Below are 13,702 nucleotides of genomic sequence, written 5' to 3'. Positions count from 1 at the left end.
TCTGGTCTCTATGGTAAGCTCACACTTGGGAGAACCTTAGAAAGGCAAGAAAGACAATTGGATGTTGAATGAAGTGGGGTGGAGCAGATTTGGGAAGGACAGACAGATGGGAAAAGGCTAAAGCAACACATTCCAATCTCCCCCCCCACACACAATAAGCATTATATTTCAAATTAGGTTGAAACTTACTTTATATCCATTCCATCTGCTCCTGCGGAGGCGGTAAAATCATTTCCACCCTCATCTGATTCCCTGTTCACTACGTCACAGTCTTTACAAATGACCAGGCGAGTGTTAAAGGTGGGAAGGGAAGTCTCAGTAAGAGGTGTATAGAATCCTGTGCTGGAAATGGCAAGGGATGTGCTAGCTGCAGCAGACACTCTGCAGCTGTGAAGGGATCCAGGATAGACTCTGGGTGCGTGAGACCCAGATAGGACCCTCTAATTCAAGTAATGAAGGCTGAGGCGGGGGTGTTGGTGGCATGTGGGGAACTTGGTCTGCCCTTTGTCTGGCATGCCCAGGATTGTCCTTTGCCAACACAAGGCAGTGGTCTTAGAAAAGGAGTGGCATAGCTGAACTTGGACTAGCGAACCACCTGGGCACAGCTGACTGTGACATTTGAGGGCACAGATGTGGTATAAAAACCACATCTAATGACAGTTTTAAGTTTTAATGACAGATCATGCAAAGAACCCTAAGTTTGGGTAAGGCATTAAAGGTCTCAGAGGATACACTGAAAGCTATTTGGATTCCTCAAATGAGATATATAGGGCATGCATGGCAGAATTCTAATGTGAAGCTCTGCTGTTCTCACTCAAGGAGCCCAGGGGTTGGGGTATGTCACACTTCCAGACCTAACATATGCCTGAAATCTATCTATCTATCTATCTATCTATCTATCTATCTATCTATCTATCTATCATCTATCTATCTATCATCTATATTATTTCTAACCAGAGACATTAGCCAAAGTCTCTATTAGGATTTTATTATGTCAGCTTGACTGATTGTTTTCTTAGAAGCTTGAAGTCAGTCTCCAAATCAGCTGACATTGCCACCATCCTTGTCACTCTCTCCTGATACCATGTGGTTGGTCCTTCTACTATGGCCACACCAGAAGACTTCACCTAGTGTGGGCAGGCAGAGTTTAGATAAAAACAAGTTGCCACTGAATTTGACATAGATTGCCTCTTAGAGGCCAATGTAAAAAGCCAGATCTTTTGTGTAGGGCCAAACTCACTACACATTTGCATAGCTAGCTAGAAACAGAAAGTGAATTCAGCCAGAGAAGAACAAAGGTCTCTTGTCAGGAGAACACGTGACTCTGATTTCTTTCTCTCTTTTGTCTGGTGGATCAGTCAAGTTTATACCAACTGGCCCTCAAGCCTAGGAATTAAGACACAGACACTCAAAGCCTAGAGTCTCACTAAGGAGAAGTGGTCCTGACCCACAACCCACACAGCAGGACTCGCTGGACTTTTCTTTGTAAAAATTAACAAAACAAAGAAGAAAAGGAAGCCAGGTAGAGTGGCTAATAACTAATAACAATCCTAGAAGGTGGATGCAGGGAGATCGCTGTGCTTTTGAGTTTGGGTAACATTGAGTTCTAGACCATCCTAAGCTACAGCCTGAGACTCTGTCTTGAAAATTTTTTATGATACTCACATTGAGTCTGGCAGCTAAGAAAGTATTTAATATCAAAGAGATGAGAAATTGAGATATATAAAAGGGAAGTTTTTGTTTTTGTTGTTGTTGTTGGCAAAAAAAAAAAATAGGTAAAGAAGAAGAAACAAGTTTTTAAAAGTACCTACAAAGTGTCTTCAGTATAATTAGGGCACAAACTTGAAGAGATGGTGGGTGCTATCCGAGGTGGCTTCTCTATTGCTTTGATAAAGGCTGACCAAAGGCAACTTGAGGAGGAGTGGGTTTACTTTGCCTAACAGGTTATAGTCCGTCATGAAGGGCAGCCAGGGCAGGAACACAAGCAGGGACCTGGAGCAGAAAGCATGGTGGAACACTACTTACTGGCTTGCTCTCCATAGCTTCTCAGGCTGCTTTCTTATAGAATCCACGACCACCTGCCCAGAGGTGGTGCTGCCCATAATGGGCTAGGCCCTCCCCCATCAATCATTTGTCAAGAAAATGTCCCACAGACTAACCTATAGGCCAGTATGATGGACCCAATTCCTTACTTGTGGTTATCTTTTCCCAAGTGATGCGAGCTTGTATTTAGTTGACAAGAACTAACCAGCAAGGGCTAAAATAAAGTAAGAACCACAAGGTAGATGGGGAACAAATGATCAGAAATAGAGGTAAAAGGTAAACAAAGGTGTATTAGGGTTTTCTAGAGGAGCAGAACTCACAGAATGAAATAAAGGGATGTATTAGAACAGTATATAGACTGTGGTCCAACAGTGGCTGCCTTCTAACAAAGGTTCAAGAGTCCACATGTTCATCCAGCTGGACAGTGGGTGTCTCAGCTGGCCTTCAGTATATGCCAGAATCCTGAAGAAGTAAGTTCTAATGCCAGAGAGTGGACTTTTCCTGTGAGAGTAAGAGCAAGCAGGCAAAGAGAGAGCTTCCATCTTCCACGTGCTTTATATAGGGTTCCATCAGAAGATGTGGCCCAGATTAAAGGTGGATCTTCTCATTTCAAAAGATCTAGATTAAAAGTGGGTCTTTCCACTTTAAATGATTTAATTAAAAAAAAAAAAGTCCTTCTCAGATGTGCCCAGCCACTTGAGTTTTAGCTTAGCTCCAGGTATAGTTGATAACCAAGGACAGCCATTACAAAAGAGGTGACTTCTGAATTCTCAGTCTTCAAAGACAGCTCTCTGGCTCTCCACACTGCAGAACTCAGGCAGCTGAGACCAGAGAATGTTGACTTTGAGCACAGGTTCTATAACTAAATAAAATACATCTTCAAAAGGCAGTCAAAAAAGAAGTAAGAGAATAAAACCTGCCTAAATTAAAATTAATCATGTGGAGAGAAAACCCGAGAACCTTTTGTTTCTTCAGTGTGTGGAAGTCAGAGGTCAACTTTCAGGAGCTGTTCTCTCCTTCCATCTTGTGAATCCCAGGCACTGAACTCAGCCTGTAGGCTCAGGAGCAGGTGCCTTTACCAGCTGAACCATCTCAAGAACCCCTTGTTGATCCACCTTCAAGGTTGCTCCCAAGGGCCTGATGGAAGTCTCATTGCACTGGGGGCTTGTCTGTACAGCCAAGAGAATTTGGCAGAATCAATCAATAATCTATCACCCTTGAGATTAGGGTATGAAGATACAGTGGCTTATTTTGCTCTCTCTCTCTTTCTCTCATCCAAGCTTCCATGTTGCACATGACTGTGGAGGAGCTCATATTGGGAGGAACAGATGTCCTCTGACCAACAACTGGGTGAGAACCCTTCTGAGTAAGATTCTGATAATGCCACCCTACTCAATATCATGAGATGCCCTGAATCAGATCTATGCAACTAAGCCATTCCTAGATTCCCAGAGAGATAAGAAGTGTTTGTATTGTTTTAATCTGCTAAATTAGGAGATGATTTGTTCTGGAGCCATAGCTAACAAACACAGTGAAGGAGTGGAGGGGGAGACAGAAGGAAGAAGCAGAGAAAACTGGAGACTTTCAGGAGACCACGTGTCGGCACCCATGGGAGAATTCAACAGACAAAAAAAGTCTGCAGGCTCAGTGTGGGGAAAGTGTAGGAGTGTGGAGGTCCTGGGAATGAAGGTGAGGGGAGGTCTGGAGCCTAGGTGTGGGGCCTGGCTAGCAGGAGTAAGGGGACTTTGCAAAGGCCTCAATTCCCCATTTGTCTGCTAGTGCATTGGTGCTTCAGACCCCACTGAAGAAGCTATCCTGGACAGCTTAATAAGAGAACTGAGTGACACAAACACCAAGAGAAACACTACACAGACCACAGATGAAACCAGAAGCAGTATAAGAATTAACATGGCTAATAAAAAAGCCATTGTAGGAAGATGATACAAAATTACAAGCTAAAACACTGGAAAATGCAGTTACATGTGGCAGCCAACACCTGAGAGGCCAGGCTCATCATCTCTATGTGACATATTCCAGGCTAGCCTGGGCTACATGAGACTTCTACTTAAGACAAACATGCTAAATTGAGACTCCAAATAAGTTTCTTTCTAAGATCAGTTTTTTTTTTTTTCTCAGAGAACTGAGAACTATAGAGGGAGTGGGCCAGGGGTCGGGTGTGTGTGCTTCATGGATTTTTCCATTCAAACTCCACTCAAACCAACAAAAGTGGTGTTGTCCAGTAGAGTAATAAGCAGGAGAATGATCAAGTGTGGCTATTTAAACCTAAGTTGATTAAAATCAGTAAGACTCAAAATTCAGAGCTTAACTGATTTCAAAGTGCCCAGAAGTTGCGTTTGACAAGTAGCTACCACACTGGACAGCACAGGTTAGAATGTCTCACCCACTACAGAATCTCCCTATGGGCCAGAGACCTGAGAAAAGACATTCTTATCCCAGACCAGGCATTTCTCAGAACACAACAAAGGCAGGTAGTGTGTCAGTTTATTCTACTAGACCATGATCACTCTGGCGCCCGAACACAGGGCTATAGTTGGTTTTAACACCAACTTGCCACAAGCCGCACGTGTAGGGAGCCTCATCTGAGGAAGCCTCTTGCTTTCTTGAGTGGTGGGAAGGCCCACCCTGATTTAGGGGACACTGTTGAGGCATTCAGCCTCAAGGGCCAAGGGACCTCTGGTTCCCAGTTCCTCAGATGTGAATCAGCTGTTTCTAGTTTAAAGCTGTCTATTAAATCCTTAATCTCTCATTGACTCCAGTCCTCCAGAGAATGATGACTAATACACACACCCACAACAACATCACAATCGTTCTAGGTCAGATTCATTTGTGAGTAGATATAGACATTCTGAAGCAACTTCCAGCACTGTAAATTCAGAATCTCACTCAGGAACAGCCCAACCCTGGTAGCCTAGAAGTGCCAGGACACTTTAACGATAGGATGCCAACTAATAAAATGAGTATCAATAGAGATAAGGAGAAAAACATGACTGTCTTCAGCTATTCCAAATAAGTATTGGGTAAAATTAGAGGCAACAGTAAGACATTTGGCATGCCAAAGAATAGGCTGATCAGTCATGTGTGGTGGTGCGAGTCTTTAATTTACTTGGGAGGCAGAGGCAGGCAGATTTCTGTGAGTTCAGGGTCAGCCTGGTCTACAAAGCAAGTACCAGGACAGGCAGCATTACACAGAAAGACCCTGACTTGAAAAACAAAGCCAAACAAAGCAAAAAAAGTAAAAAAAAAAAAAAAAGGCTTATCAAGGCTTATCAGCGTGATACTTCAGCATAGTTGACTCATAGGCTTGAGTACTACACACCGCCCAACTCAAGTGAAGACAAAGACAATCCCCAAGGCCTGTAATCTCCATATATTTTAAAGCTTCTCTAGACCCTCCAGCATCAGTGATCATTAAGAAGTAGAAAGGGCTGGGCAGGAGGATTTTTGAGTTCGAGGCTTGCCTGGTCTACAGAGTGAGTTCCAGAACAGCCAGGGCTACACAGAGAAACCCTGTCTCAAAAAACCAAATAAATAAATAAATAAATAAATAAATAAATAAATAAGAAGAGGTAGAAAGGAACAGAGCCAGTATATTAAGACTTTGAACATAGGGGTGGGACGATGGTGGCACGCGCTTGGAACCCAAGCTCTCAGGAATCAGAAGCAGGTGCATCATTCAAGTTTGAGGCTAGCCTTGGCAACAAGCTCCTCTTCCCAATGTGAATACATTTGCACGTCCCACTTTTCTGGATTTTCTTTTTTTGGGGGAGGTTATTATTTGTCTCTTTGATTGGCATATTGAGGACCCACTGCTGATGTCCTTAGATTAGGGTACCAGAGTCCAGACTTTGGTGGTAACAGTTCTGGAAATAGTAAGCAGCAATGTTGAAAGAATCTACTTTCTTCCAGATTTATCTCGCTCCCAGTTCACAGCTGCCTTCAAACTGTATGAACTGAGACCCAGAAAAGGGCCCTCTAGGAGACCTACATGGGAAAACCACCTATTCTTTGTCAATTCACATCATTTCTGTTTCCAAACAGCAAGGCGTTATACACTGTGCTGGCTTCTCGAACCCCGTCTTTGACTGTAGCCAAGTTCCCAGAAGGGAGCCTCCCCTTCCAATGGAACCTTCTGCAAGACTAATTGGCTAAATAGATCCTCAGTGATCATGGAGAACTTGGAATGTTCCTAGTCCAGAGCCAAATGGTCTCCCATCTTTAGCCCCATTCATAGCCTTCGTTTGCCCTCCAAGATCCAAGATCCTTTGTGACATTATGTAGATGACTTGGAATGTACAAACAGGGCACTGTTTTTATTTTGGAATGTATCAGTTTGGTCCATCACTAGCTTCCACCAATCTAAAGCTGAGTGCCAGCCGAAAGCATCTGGGGCTTATGACAGGGGTTTCTCCACTTTTCTGTAGCCCAGTGTTTTGATGTGTCCACCAATGTATTTGAAGAATGTCTTTATTTGTGACTTTCCTTGTTCTGTAACCATAGCAACATCTTAAAACTGCTTCCGTATTGGAACATGGAATATAGAATGATATAAATCTGTGTTCCCAGGCCATGATGATTCATATTTGGCTCCATAATAAATTACTTATCGACTTTGAGATGAGAATGTTATTGAACTTGGGAGACACGGAGATCCAGTGAACTTCTCCCCACCGCCCCCCCCCAACAAGTCCATCTTCCCAATGTGACCACATTGCATAAATCTCCATTTTCTGTTTTTCCCTTTTGGTTTGGCTCTTTGAATTGGTTTATTGAGGACATGCAGCCTCATCTGGCTTGGGGCACACGTAGTGATCCCAAATGCACTAACAGGAGTTGTGTTTTTGTGTTGTATATATTTTATGTCGGCTCTTGTGGTGCCACAATGGGATGCTGTGAAAGCACTCTTCTTACTTCTTTCTTTTTATTTTCTAGACAGGGTTTCTCTCTGTGTAGCCCTGGCTGTCCTGGACCCATTCTGTTGACCAGGCTGACCTCGAACTCAGAGATCCACTTGCCTCTGCCTCCCGAGTGCTGGGATTAAAGGTGTGTGTCACTACCAACTGGCTAACATTCAGTTTAGAGAAGTCCCCTGGATGGAAGACAGATCCATATGGACCCATTGTTCCCAAGCCATGTGGTGTTATTGCCTCAAGTGGATTTTGGTGATTTTTTCCTGGGACTCTCTTTAACCTCCCTGGGTGTGGTCAATGGTTCATTGGTTTATTCTGAACTGACGTTTTTAGGATCTTACATGTTGTAAGAGTATAATGTTAGAATCCATATTCATAAAGGCTTTGTGGTGGTTTGACATCTCCTCAGGGTCTGAGATACTCAAATGCTTGGTCTCCAGCAGGTGGTTCTGTTTAGGAGGCTTAGGAGGTATGGCCTTGTTGGAAGAAGTATGTCATTGGAGATGGGCTTTCAGAGCTTAAAGACACAGGTCATTTTGAGTTTGCTCTCCATGCTTGTGGTTCAGGCTGTGAGTTCTCAGCCTCCTGCCTCTGTTCCCATGCCTTCCGCGTGCTGCCATATTTCTGTTTAGCATCACTGAACTCTTTTCTCTCTGGAACCGTGAACTCAAACTTCTGTAATTTGCCTTGGTCATGGTGTTTCATCAAGCAATAGAAAAAAGTAACAGATACACCTCCTTTCAAGACACTGACAGGCACCCTAATGAGACACTGCCTGTGAACCCCGTGGAGCAGGCTTGTTGGTACCTTGGGAGTGCCACATTCTGCTCCCCACCCTCAGCCTTGCCTCCTCTGGGGTTCAGTGAGTCTGCCTGTGAGCTCTTGCTATGGAACTCCCTCCATCCTCAAGAGGTATGAAGAGAGACGACTCCCTGTGTCATGTGGCTTCTGACTCGCAGACTCCATTCCCCATGATATGTCTCTGGTGCAGGGACTGGAATCCTTGGGGTCTGGGTCATGCTGTTGCCTCTTTGTGTATTCATGATACAAATAGCTCTTCTAATAAATGTATTCCCAAGTATTTCATCGCAGTGTCCTCTCTACACCCCACCCAAAAGACAAACAACCCTAACATTTGTCTGGACCCTCTGTATCTTTGCAGGCTTGCTTCCTCAGGGTTTGCTTTAAGTGTCTACTTTGTTTGCTTTAGAAACATTTTGGTTTCTGATTAATTTGTTTTCAGTTTTGTTTGATTTTGGTTTTTGTTTCAGCCTTGTAAGGAGATCTATCTTGAAGCATGGTGAATTTCCCTGTCCGAAGGCAGATCTAGCCTGCTGGTTTGCATGTTATCCTGTGTTCTTTTACTTCTCCTTTTTGTTTGTTTATTTTGGTTTCTATTTTCCTCTCTCTCTTTCTCTCTCTCTCTCTCTTTCCCACCCCTCTCTTTCTTTTCTTTTCTTTCCTCCTTCCCTTTCTTTCTTTCTTTCTTTCTTTCTTTCTTTCTTTCTTTCTTTCTTTCTTTCTTTTCTTCTTTCTTTCTTCCCCACACCCTCTTTCTTTTTCTTTTTCTTTTTCTTTCTCTCTCTTTCTTTCTTTCTTTCTTTCTTTCTTTCTTTCTTTCTTTCTTTCTTTCTTTCTTTCTTTCTTTCTCTCTGTTTCTTAAGTGCCACTGGCACCAAAACCAAATCCCCTTTAGGTTTCTCCATTGTCTATTTCTGGGTCAGATGGCTGTGTGTGGCTTTTCGAGGTCTGTCATAAGGGATGATCACACTAGTGATGCCTCACACTAGTCTTTTGTCTCCAAGAGAACCTGAGATACAGGGGAGAATGACTTTCTTGGAGCAGACACAGGGACTGCTGGTTTGTATACTGGATGCTATCCTTGGAGATCTTCAGGGGCTCTGGCTGGACAGCAGTGTTTAGGGGAGGAGAGTGCTCAGCTAGCAGGTGAAGTGCAGGGCCAGGAACTAAGGTCAGGGCCACTGGGTGGGAAGTGACCAGTAACAGAGGTGGGTCCAGGGAGCTTCCAGTGGCAAAGGTCTCAGGAGAGAGCCCTCTTCCCCTGGAAGGGTTACAGCTCTTATGTGACAGAAGCTCTCAGAGGATCTGTGATGGAGCAATTCTCATACCTTTATTCCTTCTGGATAAGATGTTATATATATTTTGGAGTCGGTTGGGGTCTGACAGCAGATACTTCCTATTGACTTGGTCTGAGATGTTAGGGATGCTTCATCTGCATGTGGAGGGACTTTGGGCACTGCCCCTATGTGACTGATTGCTACACTCCTAACCATGGGGTGCTGTGGTCAGTTGACAGGGGTCTGATCAGAAGCAGGTGAAGCTCCTACAGTCCTCTGGTATGAGATTCCGGGGCTGGCTTCCAATCCACTTAGCCTTACTAAGTCTCCTGGCATGGTCCACAACTGCTTCTGTACTTTTTTCTTCTCTGAAATCTTAACAGCTCCTTGCTTCATTCTTCCCTCTCTCCAGTGCCTTTGGGAAGCTGAGGCTCAGACAGCAGAACCCTGCTGCTTTCCTTCCCCTGTGACAGAACTTTTTAGGTTGAAATAGATACATATAGACTATATACTCTTGCTTTAGGAAAGGTTAAAAAACAGTTAATGTATCTTTGTTTTTACATTTTGCATTGGACATAGCATTTCTGATCTAAAGGCCTCTGGGGATGCCCAGAGAGAAAAGTAGCCAGCTGAGTGTCGGTAATGACCAAATTCTGGGTAAACAGCTGTCTGAGACAGGCCAGCATTGCCAAATCTAGGAAGAAAATTGCATCCCAGGCTGGCACTGGGCCAGCACAGGATACCTGATTTAACAATCTCTGTTTCTTTTCTTTCTTTCCTCTCCTTGTAGACACACAGCAAGTATATGAAACATAAATTAGCTTCAATAAAAAACTAACAGTGTTGGCCTAAAGTGACATTAAAAAACATTTTTATAGATAAAGACACCTTCTTTCTGCTATTTTCTGTTTCTTTCCTCCTCTCCCTCCTCCTCTTCTTCTTCCTCTTGCTCCTCCTCCTCCTTTTTTTTCTTTTCTGAAACAGGGTGTAGTCTTGGCTGTCCTGGAACTTGCTCTGCAAACCAGGTTGGTCTTAAACTTAAATCTACATTGGGATTAAGATTATGTAGCACCACACCTGCTGCTAATTATGTCTTAATAATAGAAAGAAATACTTCCTTAGTCTGCATGACACACTCCGTTTTTCAGTTGTGCTAAGCCTTTCACTTAGCACATTCATCTCAAAGAGGTAGGATTATAGCCCAGAATTCACTCGATTGTGTCAAGTCCCTATGATAATTGTTTTTATAGGTTGTTTGTACCAACAACCTATGCAGCTACTTTGAGATTTTTTTTAATCATTTTTATTGTGTGCTAAAATTATTCTTTCTAATTATTTCTTTGCATACTCAGTTAAAAAAAACACATGGGCATCTGTATTTATAAGTGTAAGTATTTTGGTGCTGTACTAAAGGCCTGATGAATGCATACTGCCCCAAGAACCGAAGTACTCAAAACTTTGTAAACCCTAGAAAAGTGTTATCTTGGTTCTTTTAAGTGTTTCTTAGAACCTTAAAATGTTAATATCATGCAACAGTCATTAGAGTCATAAGATAAAGATTTCATTTAAATGATAACTTAGTGTTACATTCATAGATTTTCATAAGAATTTCCTTCTAGAACCGGTTCTAAATAAAAGTAATAATAACTTAAAGAGTATTTCATTTGTATAATCATAGGTAATGTAAAATCCTAAGATTTCTTTTTCAAAATATTCTTAATGGAAAAGGGTTACACATAAGGTTTTTAATTAAGGCTGGTGAAGTGGAAACGTAGGGTTCTTTGGAAAGTCACTTGTGTTGGATGGTGTTTTGCTTGGGCAAACACATGAAGGAGCGTTTTCCTGAAGCAGACACAAGTGAAAGGATGTTCTAAAGCAAGCACACGAAAGGGTAAGAGATGAAGGATTCTTTGCTAAGGACACGCAGGTATTGGTTTACCTTACATGCATGGTTGAGTTCATTTGTTGGGACTCCCTGGAGAGAAACACACCAAAAAACTTCTGGTGGTATGCTGGTGGCTTCTTGCCGCTTCTGCAGACTTGGACTGATTGGCAGAGTGGTGTCAGCTGACACAGACTCACGTGGTGAGGCCAGACCTGTAGAAAATATGTGATGTTTGGAGGGAATATAAAAAGAACTCAACAGACTGTGAGAGCAGCTTGCTTATAGAGTTAGCTTTGTGACACTTCTTGGTCTTACATCTTTGCTGATCTTTGCTTCATTGAGAGAAGCACAGCCGAGAACTTCTCTTGGTGTCCTTGTTGGCGCTGGTTCTTCCTGCTGACTCGTGCCAATGTGACTAAGGCCTGGCTGTTACTGCTAGGTCATGCCACTGCTGCTCTCCCGACACTACTGAACTGGACTGCTGGTATATCTGTGAAGTGTTTGTGAGTGGATCAAGCTTTGCTGCTGACCTGTGAACTGAACAACCAATTTCCTGACAACACAGATGGAATTTGCTCATTTCTAAACAAGCCCACTTCCCCCATATCCTAATAACTTTTCTTTTCCACTACCTTTGGTGGCTGGTGGGCTAGAGGGGAGGATAAAGCATTTAAGGATCCATCATTAAAAGTAGGGTTGACAGGGCCATTAAGTGGGAGTGGGTGGGTAGGGGAGCAGGGTAGGGGTAGGGTATAGGGGACTTTCAGGATAGCATTTGAAATATAAATGAAGAAAATACCTAATAAAAAATTGGAAAAAAAAGTAGGGTTGAGAAAAAATTAAATAATGGCTATATATGTTTGCTAAAGATCTTCATGTTTCTTTTCACTGTGAGGATTACAGGAAATATAGTCCTAATAAACAGCAACATTCAAAAATCTTGACTTTAAAAAAATCTATTTTTTGTATGACTCTGTGCATATACCACCTACAAGGCCTTTGTTTGAAGTGTCATCTACTGGGTACAAAATTGACTTGTAAGTAAGTGCTCATGTAAGCGACACCTTTCTTTTGGCTCAGAGTAAAACTAAACTTTTAAGGGAAAAAGTCTCAGGTCCAGGGGCGCCACCATGCTGACCTTGGCCTCAAGCCCCAGTCCAGTTTAAGGGACAGAAAAATGGCAAAGGGGAACTGCTGAGGGTTTTAATTTAAGGAATATTTTTTTTAAAAAGGTCATGAACACATAATTGCACGGTTCCGATGGAGATGCTATCTCCTTTATCCTTGTCTCTGTTCTGGGTCTATAGCATGGTCCCGATGGCTGGAAGGCACAGACTAGTTTAAGAGGTGATTGCTCCTGCTCCAAGTGTAGGTCTTCCTATTGGATAATTGCTCTCCTCTGGGATGCTCAGCTCCTCATCCCACGGATTAAGAGGATCATGTGTCTCTGTGCTTTTAGATGTGTTTTATATGTATGTGTATATAATTATAAGCAATTTAAGGATTTTTTTCCTCTCCATTGCTGCCTGTACTGTCAGTCCCCTCTCCCCCATCCTGAGGTCCTTGAACTCAGGTCACCAGGCTGGCTGGCAGTGTCTTTCTTTACACACTGACCCATCTCAATGGCCCCAAGTATTGATGTTTATTGATTAAGTTAATATTTAGGCTGTTCCATAGTACAAGTAGCAGTGATTAAAGAACTACTTAAACAATATTTGTATTTTGCTCATAAGAAGGAAATGAACAATGCAGTGACTCCTAGAATCCATATTTATTTATAACCAATAAATTAAGAAGTAAGATTGGTTGTGCCTTTAGCCTTATAAAATTCTGATTTCTACCAAATCTAACCTTGTTTTTAACTCTATTATTAATAGTTGGTATATAAGAAGACAATCTTACTAAAAGAAAGTTTAAAGGAATACTATATTGTTATCTATTTTTTTCTTACTCTGGCTTTATTTACCTTTATTTACCAGGAGGAAGCCCTGAGTGAGTGAAATCCTGCATGCATAAGTTCTCTGATGTGAGCATTACCTGTTGGGATTCAGTACTGATTGGTCCATGGTAAACTGGAAAAGCCAGGGTCTAGAGGAATGGCAAAGCTTTCCTTGAGACTCTTAGTGAATATGAAGGAGTAATCAGGGTGTGCAAAGACTACCAACTGTGGTTTCCTCCTCCCATGTGTTTACAGCGTGAGACTGTTCATTTGCAGAGGCCTCCTACCAAGACTAGCTAAGCCCTTCCCCTGTGCTGTGAATAATAATAAACAGGAGAGTCAGGGTTGTGGCTGTGGGAGGTCCCCATCTTATCCCAGCTTCACTGTATCTGCCCTTTCTTCATCATTTTGCCACCATGGCAAGGGTTCTAGGACCCATGTCTTGGGGATTGTGGCTCCTTTCCAAATTAAAATCTGGTATAATATCAACATAATGCAATTGATCAAGTCAGTATTCACAGGCATGACAATTTAGATATTGAAGGTCAATTGTTCCTAGAATTAGAGTCAACTATTCCAATGAGGTTATGGCAATGGAATCAAACTAAAAAGAAAAAAACCCCACTAAAATAAAAAATAATAGATTTATTTAGATATACCACATATAAAAGAACATCCATACAGTACAAATTACTATACATACAGGGGTAGCTGTATAGTCAATCTAAGTATTTTTAAATGGGTAAATTCTATTTACTTAAAATGTCTGTTTCCTCTGTAAGTCCTTCCATGGGTGTTTTGTTCCCATTTCTAGGAAGGGGCAAAGTGT

At 42.3% G+C, this 13,702-nt stretch overlaps 1 protein-coding gene across 2 annotated transcripts in view; it reads left to right on the top strand.

Moving 5' to 3' along the window:
- Positions 1–3,329: 3,329 nt before the first annotated feature.
- The window catches only part of LOC110290507 (endogenous retrovirus group FC1 Env polyprotein-like), a 24,918-nt gene continuing 14,545 nt past the window's right edge, over positions 3,330–13,702 (top strand). The window contains exons 1-2 of one of the 2 annotated variants that reach the window (XM_021157059.1): positions 3,330–3,393; positions 12,914–12,960. The gene's annotated coding sequence lies outside the window, so the exon portion shown is untranslated. The remainder of the gene's footprint in view (positions 3,394–12,913; positions 12,961–13,702) is intronic. The other variant, XM_021157060.1, reaches the window with a different exon arrangement.

The sequence above is a fragment of the Mus caroli genome, chromosome 2 (assembly GCF_900094665.2).
Source record: "Mus caroli chromosome 2, CAROLI_EIJ_v1.1, whole genome shotgun sequence".
NCBI lineage: Eukaryota > Metazoa > Chordata > Mammalia > Rodentia > Muridae > Mus > Mus caroli.
The sequence above is the reverse complement of the archived record's forward strand: the minus strand, read 5'-3'. Positions and strand labels throughout refer to the sequence as shown.